The 14444-nt window shown below is 44.8% G+C and overlaps 2 protein-coding genes across 11 annotated transcripts in view; one reads left to right on the top strand and one right to left on the bottom strand.

The window, feature by feature from the left end:
• LOC132401288 (zinc finger protein 214-like) overlaps positions 1-14444 on the bottom strand; it is a 1156463-nt gene that overhangs the window by 1081397 nt on the left and 60622 nt on the right. The window lies entirely within an intron of this gene.
• LOC132401282 (zinc finger protein 229-like) overlaps positions 1-14444 on the top strand; it is a 50033-nt gene that overhangs the window by 2814 nt on the left and 32775 nt on the right. For 5 of the 10 annotated variants that reach the window (XM_059983359.1, XM_059983357.1, XM_059983366.1 and 2 more), the window contains exon 2: positions 8976-9143. The gene's annotated coding sequence lies outside the window, so the exon portion shown is untranslated. Of the gene's footprint in view, positions 19-7146; positions 8257-8975; positions 9144-14444 lie in introns of those variants that run through there. The other 5 variants (XM_059983360.1, XM_059983363.1, XM_059983362.1 and 2 more) reach the window with 3 other exon arrangements.

Genomic DNA, 14444 nt, shown 5'->3' with positions numbered 1-14444 from the left:
AAAGGGGCTGATGTGAGGGTAGGGTAAATCGGGGGCCGGTTGCGGTGGGAAAGGGTCGGGACCGCGGTTTGGGAATCTGTCTGTCTGCGTGTGGGACGGTAGGCGATTGCGGTAGGGTCTGTTGGTGATGTGAGAAAGGGGGATGGTCAAATGAAGGAGGAGACAAGGCGTGTCCTTTCAGGAAGCAGCAATTCTCCACCTAATTCTTCACTGACTCATACTGCCGTTAATGTTGTGCTTGTTACAAAGCCCCAGAGTTTGAAACAGTTGTCACCGTCATGGGCAGATTAGGAAGCGGGTGGGGAGTGGGCGGTGGTCTGTGACTTCTGCATCAAAGAAGGACACGGGTTTGTACAGCGGATCCGGATCTGTTGGCCTATCTGCCGTTACAATGGGAAAGGGAAAAAGGAAGGGGATGAAAAGGGAGAGATTTAACCAGCGAAGCATGGTCAGGAGTGGAGGGGTACAGGAGCTGTCTGATAGATCGTTTTATTTGTTTTTGTTTAATATAATCTCACAGATGGTGGCTTGGTGAGGGAAGATACCGGGAGGTGAGCAGGTCAGACACGCTATCAGGAGAGTGACAGTGATGTGATTTCCTGTGTCACGGGTATAGGCAGTCGTCTCATGGTGAAGGTGCAGTTGTCAGTTGTTCAGCAGAACTCTCTTGGTGTTTGTATGGTCCAGGTGATCTAAGGCCGTGTGAAGAGCCATTGCGATCACATCTGCCGTAGATCTATTGTGGTGATGGGCAAATTTCAGTGGGTCCAGGTCCTTGCTGAAGCAGGAGTTCATTCTCACCATGACCAACCCCTCAACATTTCATCACCAGAGGTGTGAGAGCCACTGGATGATGGTCATTAAGGCAGCTCACACTGCTCTTCGTGTTGCTTGTTGTCTGTAAATAATAATTTGGTACAGGGTGTGGATAGTAAGTTTGTATCAAGTAAGTTCAAACAATTATGTTTTTGAAAAACAGTAAGCGTAAACACTCACCTCTGTTTCCCTGTCCCCAATCAGCCATGCCTCCTCCTTACAGCCTTCCCTCTCCACCCCGTCTTCCCTCTTACCCCCACATTAGACATTTCAGGGTGAAAGGTGAAATTTTTGAGGGGAATCGGCAGGGGAATTCTTCACCCAGAGGTCGGTGAGAGTGTGGAAGCGGTGGATGTGGGTTCAGACACTGAAGGGAAATTTGGGTGTTGACATGGATGGGAAGTGTATGGAGGCTATGGTGCTGGTAGTTGGAAATGGGCAGTAAAAGCAAAAACCGGTTGGCATTGACTAGAAGGGCCAAAGGGCCTGTTTCAGTGCTGCTGGGCTCTGTGACTCTAATAATATTCTGATTTGAAATTTCCACAGTCAGTGTTTTGCTGCTAATGCCTGAACCCAGAAATTTACAGAATGGGTGAAGAGGCTGCCCAGTGACTATTCCTGTGCTCAAAGTCCCATCACTGAGCAGATATTGTCTTCCCCATTCCCTTTCACTCAGTCTGTCATTCAACAAGTTCATTGTTTACAGGAACTCACAGAGAAGGGAATCCTGACAGAGGATTCCCCGCTCTTCCTCAGCCTGGTGATGGGGAAAGGCTCCCAGTCCCAGGGAGTGATGTGGGAATCCCTTGTGGAAATGTGGAATCGGTTGGCAAATTTGGACAAAATGCTGAAAGCTCTTCTGGAGCTCGGTTCGGTAAAACAACACACTGAACTGAAAATCACATTGAGACATTGTAGACTGAACAACGTTATAGAACAGAGACCTGGAACAGAGAACAGTACAGCACAGGAACAGGCCCATCAGCCCTCAATGTTCTCAGCTCCCTGACAGTGTCCAAGTAAATTGATGTCAAATGTCCGACTAAACTAATCCATTATGCAGATGCAATATCATTTTCCTCACATTCATGTGCCTGTCTAAGAGTCTCTTAAAAGTCCCTACTCTATCTGCCTCTACCAAACCCCAGGTGCTCATTCCAGGCACCAACAAATCTGAGTAAAAGAGCTTGCCTTTCACACAGAGGTTGCCTCTCTCCTTTGAACTTACCCCCTCTCCCCCTCTGGTATTAGGCATTCCAACCCCTGAAAAGAGAAACTGTCTCTATCTGTACCCCTCAATCTTGTATACCTCTTTCAGATTTCCTTTCAGTCTCCACCGCTCCAGAGAAAACAGCCCATTTGTCCAACCACAAGCCCCTTAATCCAGGCAGCATCCTCATAAACTCTTTTGCTCTCTCTTCAACTCTTTGACATTCTTCCTAGAACGGGGTGACTGGGACTCTATGAAATACTCCTTATGTTGTCTAACTGGAGTTTTATAAGTTGCAACATAACTACCTGACTTTTCAACAGAATGCCTCGACTAATAAAGGCAAGCATGCCATTTGCCTTCTTGGCCTTTGTGTCCACCTGAGTAGCCAGTTTCAGGGAGGGATGAACTTGGACTGCAAGGTCCCAGTGCTTATCGACACTGTTGCATTTAACAGTGTACTATCTGTTCACATTTGACCTGACTCGGTGCAACACTTCACAATTGGCCAAGTTCAGCTCCATCTACCATTTCTCTGCCCATATCTGCAACTGACGGAAAGGATATCCCGCTGTACTCTTTGACTTATCTAATCTATGCACACCCATGGACACTTTCATCCGGGTTGTTTACACACATCACAGACGGCAGAGGTCCCAGTACAGATCCCGGCAGAACACCACTAACCCAGACCTCCAGTTAGAATAGCTCCCTTCAACCACCACCCTTTGTCTTCAATGGGTAACCCAGTTCTGAATCCAATTCACCCTGGATCCCCAACATCTTAATCGTCTGGATGAGCCTCCCATGTGGGACATTGTCAAAGGCCTCACAAAAATGTGTGAAAACAACTTCCTGAGCTCGACCTTCATCAATCATCCTCATCACTACATGAATAAAGTCTATCAAGTTAATAAGATACAATTTGCACCAGACAAAGTCACGTTGGCTCCCCTACTAAAACTATGGTTTTACAAGTGCTCTTAAATCCTGTCCCTACCACTGATGGTCTGTAACTTCGAGGATTATCCCTGGTTCTCTTCTTGAATAACAGATCCACATTGGCTGCTCACCAGTCCTCCAGGATCTCGCCAGTGGCTAGGGATGACACAAAGATATTGGCCAAGGCCCCAGCCATCTCTTCACTTGCCTCTGTCAGTAATCTGTGGTGTATCCCATCAGGCCCTGGGGTTTATCCATCTTAATGCTATTTAGAAGCCCGAAGCTACCTCAATTACTTCAAAGTACTCGAGCATATTAATACTCTCTGCCTTGATCTCCACATGGTCCACGTCCTTGTCTTTGGTAAATATTGATGTAAAGTTCTCGTTATAAACCTCAGCCACATCCTTTGTATCCAACCAAATGTTCTCCTCCTCCTTTGTCCTTGAATGGTCCCACCCTCTCCCTTGTTATCCTCTTGCTCCTGATGTATGTATAGGATGCTTTGAGATTCTCTTTAATCATACTTGTCACGGAGTTTTTATGGGCCGTCATGGCTTTTCGAATTCTCCTCGAGTTTTTAATATCTTGGAGTTCTTTTCTGGCTTCATATTAATCCTCCAAGTCTCTGTTTGATTGCAGCTTCCTAAGCTTCACCTACATTCCTTTTTATTCTGGACTACATTCATGACATTCCTAGACATCCCTGGTTCCCTTACCTTGCCTTCCTTGTCCTTCCTTCTGACTGGAACATACCTGTCCCGTACTCTGTGTAGTTAGACTTCAAACACCCTCCACATGTTGGATGTGGATTTGCCCAAAAACAACTGTTCACTGTTAACTTTCCCTCCTTCCTGCCCAATCTCTGGTAATTTGCCCTGCTCCAGTTTAATACTCACCCACAAGGTCTACGCTTATTCCCCTCTGTACTTTTCATTCTCCCCATACTTTCCTCCATTCACCATAAAATTATTTCCAGTCATAACTGCCATTTCTGCCCTGGAGAAAAGTCTCTAGCTGTCCCCTCGATCTACTGTATGCCTCTGATCATCTTGTACACCTCTATCAAGTCAACTCAACTCTGCATTTGCTCCAAAAAGAAATACCCTCACTCGCTCAAAGTATATTCAGGGCACATACTCTAATCCAGGCAGCATCCTGATAAATTTCCTCTGCACCCTCTCTATCATTTCCACATCCTTCCTATAATGAGGCACTCAGAACTGAACACAATATTCCAAGTGCGGTCTAAACGGTATTTTTAGAGTTACAACATGACCTCATGGCTCCTGAACTCAATCCCCTCACTAATGTGGCTGACACCCAATTCGTCTTCTTCAACTGCCTATCAACGTGTGAAGAAACATTGCGGGATCTGTGAATATGGACCCTAACATCCCTCTGTTCCACCACACTGCTAACAATCCTGCTGTTAACCCTGTACTCTATCTTCAAATTCGTCCTTCCAAAGTGAATCACTTTGCACTTTTCTGTGTTGAACTTCATATAACCATATAACAATTACAGCACGGACGCAGGCCATCTCGGCCCTTCTAGTCCGTGCCGAATGCTTACTTTCACCTAGTCCCACTGACCTGCACTCAGCCCATAACCCTCCAATCCATTCCTGTCCATATACCTATCCAATTTTTTTTTTAAATAACAATATTGAACCTGCCTCTACCACTTCTACTGGAAGCTCGTTCCACACAGCTACCACTCTCTGAGTAAAGAAGTTCCCCCTCGTGTTACCCCTAAAATTTTGCCCCCTAACTCTTAACTCATGTCCTCTTGTTTGAATCTCCCCTACTCTCAATGGAAAGAGCCTATCCATGTCAACTCTATCTATTCCCCCACATAATTTTAAATACCTCTATCAAGTCCCCCCTCAACCTTCTACGCTCCAAAGAATAAAGACCTAACCTGTTCAACCTTTCCCTGTAACTTAGGTGCTGAAACCCAGGTAACGTTCTAGTAAATCTTCTCTGTACTCTCTCTATTTTGTTTGGTGACCAGAACTGTACACAATACTCCAAATTTGGCCTCACCAATGCCTTGAACAATTTCAACATTATATCCCAACTCCTATACTCAATATATTCCGTCCTGACGAAGGGTCTCGGCCCGAAACGTCGACAGTGCTTCTCCTTATAAATGCTGCCTGGCCTGCTGTGTTCCACCAGCATTTTGTGTGTGTTGTTTGAATTTCCAGCATCTGCAGATTTCCTCGTGTTTGCTCCTATATTCAATGCTCTGATTTATAAAGGCCAGCATACCAAAAGCTTTCTTCACCACCCTATCCACATGAGATTCCACCTTCAGGGAACTATGTACCATTATTCCTAGATCACTCTGTTCCACCACATTCCTCAATGCCCTACCATTTACCATGTATGCCCTATTTTGTTTAGTCCTACCAAAATGTAGCACCTCACACTTATCAGCATTAAACTCCATCTGCCATCTTTCAGCCCAATCTTCTAACTGGCCTAAATCTCCCTGCAAGCTTTGAAAACCTACTTCATTATTCACAACACCACCTGTCTTAGTATCATCTGCATACTTACTAATCCAATTTATCACCCCATCATCCAGATCATTAATGTATATGACAAACAACATTGGACCCAGTACAGATCCCTGAGGCACACCACTAGTCACCAGCCTCCAACCCGACAGTTATCCACCACTACTCTCTGGCATCTCCCATCCAGCCACTGTTGAATCCATTTTACTACTTAAATATTAATACCTAATGATTGAACCTTCCGTGTGGAACATTGTCAAAGGCCTTACTGAAGTCCATATAGACAACATCCACTGCTTTACCCTCGTCAACTTTCCTAGTAACCTCTTCAAAAAATTCAATATGATTTGCCAAACATGACCTTCCACGCACAAATGCATGTTGACTGTTCCTAATCAGACACTGTCTATCCAGTTAATTATATATACCATCTCTAAGAATACTTTCCATTAATTTACACTCCACTGACGTCAAACTTACAGGCTGATAATTGCTAGGTTTACTCTTAGAACCCTTTTTAAACAATGGTACGTCTCATCACTGTTCAGCATCCTGTCAATATCCTGTTGTAACCTACAATAATCTTCTAAACAAACTACAACTCTAGCAATCTCCATATCATCTGTCTGGGGTGGGGGAAATCCCACAGGTCACATGACCCTGTTTGCCCCTCCCATTTAACTACAGATGGGCAACACCCGCGCATCTGTTTCTGGGGCCCCGCCCTCCGGATGATGTAATAATCACTTCCCATGTGCTCACTCTCCGGGTGGGCGGTGTTTTCCCTTTCCGCTCAGAGCTGAAGTGGATCATCTGCGGGATCAGGAGGGGGTCATCGCCCCCTGGGTTGGGGAGCCGGGGGTCGGGATCACTACCTTTGGGATGAAGGTACCACTTTCCCATCGGTGAGTACTGAGATTGATCCTGAGCGGGGCGAACTGATCTTGGCCGTGAGCCCTGAACTAAGTGCCAATTAATCATTTATTACCCAATTTCCTGGGCTCGTCAAAAATAGGTCGACTTCACTTAATCTGCATTGAGCGATCCAAACCAGGAGCCTCGGTTGTCTGTTTCCACAGAATTGAAATGGAAGTCCCGCCAACAGGTCACGTGAGGCTGTTCACCGCAGGTCTGCCCCGCCCTCCGCTTTGTGACGCAAGATCACGTGGCATGTGCGTGCAGTCCCGGGATGGGTGGAGATGCTTCCTCCATGTTGTGTTGGGGAGTCTGATGTTGGCCGCTGAGTCCCGTTAACCTCCCCCAACTCTCCCCGCTTCCTGAGGCTCCTCACATTTGTCCTTGGAGCTCTGTGGCTGTTGTGTCTTCTCCCCGACCGGGGTGGTTGGAAAGGAGAACATCCCAGGTTGTGGGGATCTTTGATTTCACTGCCTGCTTTACCAAGGAACTGAGATGCCTAGGGGGGGAAGAATGGTTTCTGTGATGTGCTGATCTGATCCAAAGGTCTCTGCAGTTCCTCACAGTCATGGACAGAGTAGTTACCATGCAAAGCGTGAAGTGAACAGATGGGAAACTTTCTATAGTGTGGTGATAAGAATTTGGTGAGAATCAAAGAGCATATTCCAAAGTTCTTATTGTTTGTTCTAACTTTGTCGTCTTAGAATCTTTTAGACAGGAGTGTGTAATGTTAATTCAGTATCTGGGTATTGCTGGAGGACCATCAGTGATTGTCCTTGATCCCTTCTCCCACCTGGTTCCATCTACTCATCGCTGCCCATCTTGTTCAACCTCTGTCCAGTCTCCCCTCCCCCGCTTCAGTGATATGCATCAACCATCTGGGTCAACCTCGGTCCACCCTGTATCCCACCACCTCAATGTTATATATCAGCAATCTTTCTTCTAACCCTTGTCTTCATTCTGAAGTGTTCTTTGCACCTTTGGCCTTGCTGAGTTATTCCAGAATTGGTTTTTGTTAGCTGGGATGCCAGAGGATGATCAGGTACCAGTTCTGTTGTGCATTGGTGTGGAGGTGCTAGTCTTTGAACTGTGACTGGCTGACACTCTGCAGCATTTTACTGTCAGCAAAGAGTACTGGGAGAGTTGTGATTGGGCTCTAATCCTGTGATCGGCATTCCAGGCATCTGGCACTGTCGGTGTTTTGGCTTTGACTTTGGTTAGTGCTTCTACAGATGGGGCTGGATGTTCCTCCTTCTGTAGTGAAGCACAAATTTCAAGCAGCTGGAAATTGGTTGTGGGGAAATCCCGGATTGCACTACCCAGGGTGAGATGCGGGGACGATGTGTGAGACTCTCAGGGTCAGTGAGTGGCAGATTCACCTGTGTGACTCTGTGAGGTTGTGTCCTGGGATATCACAGTTTTTGATCCAGGTAAAATGGACCCAGGGATCGAGCTGCTTGGGCTTATGAGGTGTTGAGCGAGTATTTCTGGTCTGGGATCAGATGTTTGTTTCTGGAGTTCCTTTGGAAGCAATGACTGCTAATTTGAGGAGAGGATGAGTCCCCATTCCATCCTCACTGGGAGAGGCCGTGAGTGAATGGGCTGTTCCGTGTTTACAACAGTAGAAATAGACCCGTGAGTTTGGTGTTCAAACTGGGTTTGGAAATTTCCCCCCCCCCACTGTCACCTGTCTGTCACCCGGTGGAAATCAAGCAGAATCTCAAGTTGCTGGAGATCTGCACTAAAAACTGAAAATGTTTGTGATCATTCTGACGAAACATTATTAACCTGAATTGTAAAGTTTGTTCCTCTCCCACAGCTGTTCCTCACCTGCCGAGCATTTCTGGTAATTCCAGTTTCTTTTTACTACTTTCACCCTGGAATGGCTTATATTTCCTGAAATGGGCCTGTTTTAACCTGGAAATGGAAATAGCTCGTTCTGTGATAGTAGAACAGTAAAGAAACCACAACGCTTTTCTGTAAATTATCCTGGTACCAATTTGTCTGTTATTCCCATATATGTGTTCAGTACAGTTGTTGCTAACGGGGTTTACAAGAATAATCTCAGGAATGACCTGCGTTATGTGGGAGGAGCATTTGATGGTTCTGGACCTGTGCTTAGTGGAGTTCAGAGGGATGGTGGGGGTGGTGGGGGATGTATGGTTAAGTAAACCTACCAAATGCTGAAAAGCCTGGATACAATGGATATGGAGAGGATGTTTCCATTAGACGGAGAGTCTGTGATCTGACAGCACAGTCTCTAAAAGACGCTTCCTTTTAAACTGAGATGAGAAAAATATTTTGGCCAAAAGATGTCTGATGTGTGGAATTTGTTGCCGCAGAGGTTGGTTGAGGCTGCCATTTGGGTATGTTTATGACAGAGATTAATATATTGATGATTGCTCATTTTTTATGACGTCTGAGGGACAATAAAAGATTGTTCACTGAGATTATATTTGCCTTCAATGTTTAAATTTCAGTGAGTTTTGTTCTGAGTAACATTAAGCAGAAATGTTTGGTTCTCTTTTTTATTGTTAATGTGCTTCATTATCTTTCATGTTAAAGTTAGACCTGTGGTGAGAGATTTATTGGAAGAAAAACCCCAACTGGAAGCAAACCGCGACTGAAGACGAGGGAACAGCAACAAGTGAACCAGCCCGAGGACTGAGAGCATCAACCGGAGAGAACCCATCTAACTTGGAGAATCCAGCGATTCAGTCAGGAGAAAGTTTGGTGAGTCTCATTTACTCAAACTGGTCCTTTAGACATTACACACCTGTACAAAGGAAGGTAGGAAATAGTTGGAGTGAGACTGAATGTGCCCAGAAGAACCAGTTATGCCTCTGTCAGACTCAGGTGCAGTCTCTCCAGCAGACTGCAACTGGTAATGTGCTTCCAGCAGCTCAGCCCTTTAAAACCACTCCCAAGTCAAATCCGGATAAAGTACAAACTCTTTTTTCCAAGTACCCGGGGCTTACTCAGTTATTCACTCAAACAGAAACAGAGAGACAGAAAGGTGTTAACATGGGGGTGCCCGGATGCAGGGGTGAGCCCTCTCAAACACATAAACACAAACATCACTGTGACGTACCTGTAACAGTTTAAATAAACCACCCGGAGTCTGGTCTTGATGTTAAAACCACTATCTTTATCAGTATCTAATTATAATGTAACAACTTGAGCAAAATAATCAAAAGTTAACAGTGTTCTGAGTATACAGGTGTGTAAATGTAACCCCCAAACCATTGAGCTCAGGGAATACCTAGCTTAAAGTCCTGAGACTGTAAAGTATGGAAGTTCAGTTCGTCCACTGAATAAATGATGAGAGAGAGATATTAGTAATCCAAGTCGAGAGAAGGCAATTGCCACAAATTCCACTGTGGTAAACCAGGATAATAGTTGCCGTAGGTCTTATCTGTCGTCGTTCCAAATCCACATACGAATTATCACCAAAAGTAGCTTATCACAGGGGTACTCTCTTCAAACAGAACTACCACCCAGGCAAGGGTGAGCACATAGATTCCACAAGATCACAAGATTGGGGGGGGGGGGGGGGGGGGGTGGAAGTAGGCCATTCGGCCCATCCAGTCTGATCTGCCACTCCATCATGAGCTAAACTTTTCTCCCATCTAGTTCCAATTTCTGGCTTTCTCTCCATATCCCTGATACCCTGACTAATTAGATACCTATCAATCTCCTCCTTAAACACCCTCAATGATTGGGCCTCCACTGTTATATGTGGCAACGAATTCCATAAATCCACGACCCTCTGGCTAAAAAAATTTCTCCTCATCTCTGTTTTAAATGGGTACCCTCTAATTCTAAGACTGGCCTCTTGTCCTGGACTCACCCACCAAGGGGAATAGCCTTACCACATCTATTCTGTCCAACCCTTTCAACATTCAAAATGTTTCTGTGAGATCCCCTCTCATTCTTCTAAACTCTAATGAATACAGTCCAAGAGCCGACAAACGTTCCTCATATGTTAGCCCCTGCATTCCAGGAATCATCCTTGTAAATCTTCTCTGAACTCTCCAACATCATTACATCCCTTCTAAGACAGGGAGCCCAAAACTGCACACAGCATTCCAAATGAGGTCTCACCAGTGCCCCATAGAGCCTCATCAACACCTCCTTGCTCTTATACACTATTCCTCTTGAAATGAATGCCAACACAGTATTCGCTTTCCTGGTGAACCACCAGTCCAACCTGGTGGTTAACCTTTAGGGTATCCTGCAAGAGGACCCCCAAGTCCCTTTGCACTTACGATTTTTGAATTTTCTCCCCATCTAAATAATTGCCCGATTATTTTTTCTTCCAAGATGTATAACTGTACATTTGTCAACATTGTATCTCATCTGCCATTTCTTTGCCTCTCTCCTAAGCTGTCTGTAACCTTTCTGTTTCTTCAACACTTCCTGCTCCTCCACCTATCTTGGTGTCATCCGCAAATTTAGCCTCAAAACCATTTAATCCATAATCTATATCATCGATATCCAGTGTAAAAAGAAGCAGCCCCAACACCGACCTCTGCAGAACACCACTAGTAACCGGCAACCAAACAGAATAGGATCCCTTTATTCCCACCCTTTGCTTTCTGCCTATCACTCAATGCTCCAATCATTCCAACATCTTTCCTGTAATTCCATGGGCCCTCATCTTATTAAGCAGCTTCTTATGCGGCACCTTATCAAAGGCCTTTTGAAAATCCAAATGCACAACATCCAAAGCCTCTCCCTTGTCAATCTTATTTGAGATTACCTCAAAAAATTCCAATAGGTTGGTGAGGCAGGATCTTCCCTTCATGAAACCATGCTGGCTTGGGCCTATCTTGTCATGCACCTTGAGGTATTTCATAACCTCGTCCTTGAGGATCGACACCAATAACTTACCAATGTCAGGCTAATAGGTCTATAATTTTCATTTCACTGCCTCCCTCCTTTCTTAAACGGCGGAACAATATTTGTGACCTTCCAGTTCCCCGGAACCATGCCAGAGTCTATTGATTCCTGGAAGATCATTTCCAAAGCCTTCACAATCTCCAAAGCCACCTCCTTCAGAACCCGTGGGTGCACCTCATCTGGTCTGGAAGACTTATCTATCCTTAGTCCATTTAGCTTCCCAAGCACTTTCTCTCTAGTAATCTTGACTGTACCTAATTCTATTCCCTGAGACCTCTGGCTATCAGTTGCTGATGTCTTCCACTGTGAAGACTGATGCAAAATACTCATTTAGTTCCTCTGCCATCTCTTTGTTACCCATTATAGTTTTTCCAGCATCATTTTCAATCGGTCCTATATCTACCTGTGTCACTCTTTTACTCTTCATATATTTAAAAAAACTCTTAGTATCCTTTTTTATGTTAATTGCCAACTTCCTTTCATAATTCATCTTTTCTTTCCTAATGGCTTTCTTAGTTTCCTTCTGTAAGTTTTTAAAAGTCATCCAGTCCTCAGTTTTCCCACTAATTTATGCCTTCTTGTACGCTGTCTGTTTTACTTTTATTTTAGCCTTAACCTCTCTTGTTAGCCTCATTTGTGCCATTTTCCCATTCATGATTTTCTTTTTTCTTGCAATATATTTTTCCTGCAGTTATTTCTTGTAGGAATTTCATCCAATTTTGCTCTATCATCCCTCCATCTAGCTTACTTTTCCAATCAACTTGGGCCAGTTCCTCTCTCATACCACTGTAATTTCCTTTGTTCCACTGAAATATCGATACACCTGATACCAGCTTTTCCTTTTCAAATTTGAAACTGAACTCAAGCATATGATGATCACTACTTCCAAGGGGTTCCATTACCTCTAGCTCCCTAATCACCTCAGGTTCATTGCACAGCACCCAGTCCAAAACAGCTAATCCCACGGTGGGCTGATGGACAAGCTGCTCCAAAAAGCCAACCCGTAGGCATTCTACAAACCCCCTCTCCTGAGATCCAGTACCTTCCTACTTTCCCAATCCACTTTCATATTAAAATCCTCCGTAATTATCTTGACATTTTCCTTCTGACACGCTTTTTCTATTTCCAGCTGTAACTTGTAGTCTACATCCCGACTGCTGTTTGGAGGCCTGTATATAACTGCTATTAGTGTCTTTTTACCCTTGCCATTTCTTAACTCGACCAATAAAGATTCTACCTCTTCTGATCCTATGTCCCTTCTTTCTAGTGATTTGATATCGTTGTTTACCATCAGGGCCACGCCACCCCCTTTGCCTACCTTCCTACCTTTTCTATACACTGTGTATCCTTCACTGTGTATTATTCGGCTCCCAATCACATCCATCATTTAGCCATGACTCGGTGATGGCCACAGTGTCATATCTTTTAACCTGTAGCTGTACAACAAGGTCATCCACTTTATTTCTAATGCTGCGTGCATTTAAGTACAGTACATTTAGATCAGTATCTGTTACCAATTTTGATATATTTCTGTTGCCCAGCAAATTACCCCGTTTATTCAGCTGCCTGTCCTTCTTGCCATCTTTGCTGCACAGTATCTTTGACTTATTTCTAGTTTCCTCTTCCTCGACCCTAACACCCTGGTTTCCTTCCCCCTGCCAACTTAGCTTAAACCCTCCCTAACAGCTGTATTAAACAAACCTGCCAGGATATTAGTACCCTTTGCGTTCAGGTGTCAGATTCCACAAGGTACGCCCAGTCCAACACACAAAGTATTACTGCAGAATATCCCTTCTCACAAGTGTTTACCACATAACACACCCGAATCCGGCTAAGGGTTAACAAAAGTGTAGCCACGGGATATTTCAACAAAGTCCCCATATGGATTATACGAATTATCACCAACAGTGATTTGTCACAGGTTTACCCTCTTCAAGTGAATTGCCACACCCATGCAAGGGTTAGCACAAGTGGTCTTCACAGGATACTCCCAGACTGAAAAATCCACTCCTATGGATCAAACAAAGTGACAATCACACATTCGGTATACGCTGGATCAGTAATCAACCCACCCTTCTGGGCATAGGAGAGTGGAAACAGTGACCTTTGGCCACTGGGTCCTTTGTTTCGAACCTTCCATCTTCGTTCTTTCTCTCCGTCTGTCTGTGTGTCTGTGACTGTCTTTGCTCAAGTAAAGCAAACTGTGAGCAAGTGTAAACACGCTGCATAGTCAAATAGTTCTGCCCCCCTCTCTCTCTCTTAGTAAGAATCAAACAGGAGCCGAGAAAGCCAGCGGCTGACGTCACTCAGGCACCGTCTCTAAAAATGACAGTCCACGGCAAGAAACCTAGGGGTTCATCACTCCACTATCAACCAATACCTTTTCCTTTAGTCTGACAGAGTCCTTTAGTAACACGTTTGTAGTCTGTTTGATGTATCCACCGAGATTGCCCCTTCAGTTTCCGTGGGAGTGGTCAGTAACACCTGATATGGTCCTCTCCACCGCGGTCCGAGTTCCCCTCGATCCCAGTTCTGATCAGGACAAAATCCCCAGTTTCTATGGTGGGATAGTTACTCCTCTCTGCGAGGTAGTTCTCTTCCTTGTAAGCCTGTCGTACCTGTGAATGTAATGCTTGGAGAATTTTGGTTAGTTGGCATATATATTTCCCCATCTCTTCCCCTCAGTTATGCATATCCAATTTTGCTGGTAGACTTTCTGGGAGCAATGGTACACAACGTCTTGGTCCCCAGAGTGTCCTCATGGGCCGTCCATGAATGACTTCAGCTGGTGACAACCCTGTTTTCCCATGTGGAGTGACCCTCATGTGGAAGAGGGCTAACGGTAGGACATTCAATCAAGTCAGCCCAGTCTCTGATGTTAGTTTGGTCAATTTACTCTTCAGTGTGCCATTGGCTCTCTCCATTCTGCCAGCGGCCCATGGGTGGTGTATACAGTGGAATTGTTGCTTGATAGCCAGTTCGTTACATACCTCTTCGTTTACTTTCCCAAAACGTGTGGGCCATTGTTAGAGCTCAGCGTCTCTGGCAGGCTGTACCTGGGAGTTATTTCCCCTAATAATACCTTCACAACAGTCATAGCGGTGTATTATTGGTAGTTGGAATAGCTTCAAT

The sequence above is a fragment of the Hypanus sabinus genome, chromosome 10, assembly GCF_030144855.1.
Source record: "Hypanus sabinus isolate sHypSab1 chromosome 10, sHypSab1.hap1, whole genome shotgun sequence".
Taxonomy (NCBI): Eukaryota; Metazoa; Chordata; class Chondrichthyes; order Myliobatiformes; family Dasyatidae; genus Hypanus; species Hypanus sabinus.
The sequence above is the reverse complement of the archived record's forward strand: the minus strand, read 5'-3'. Positions and strand labels throughout refer to the sequence as shown.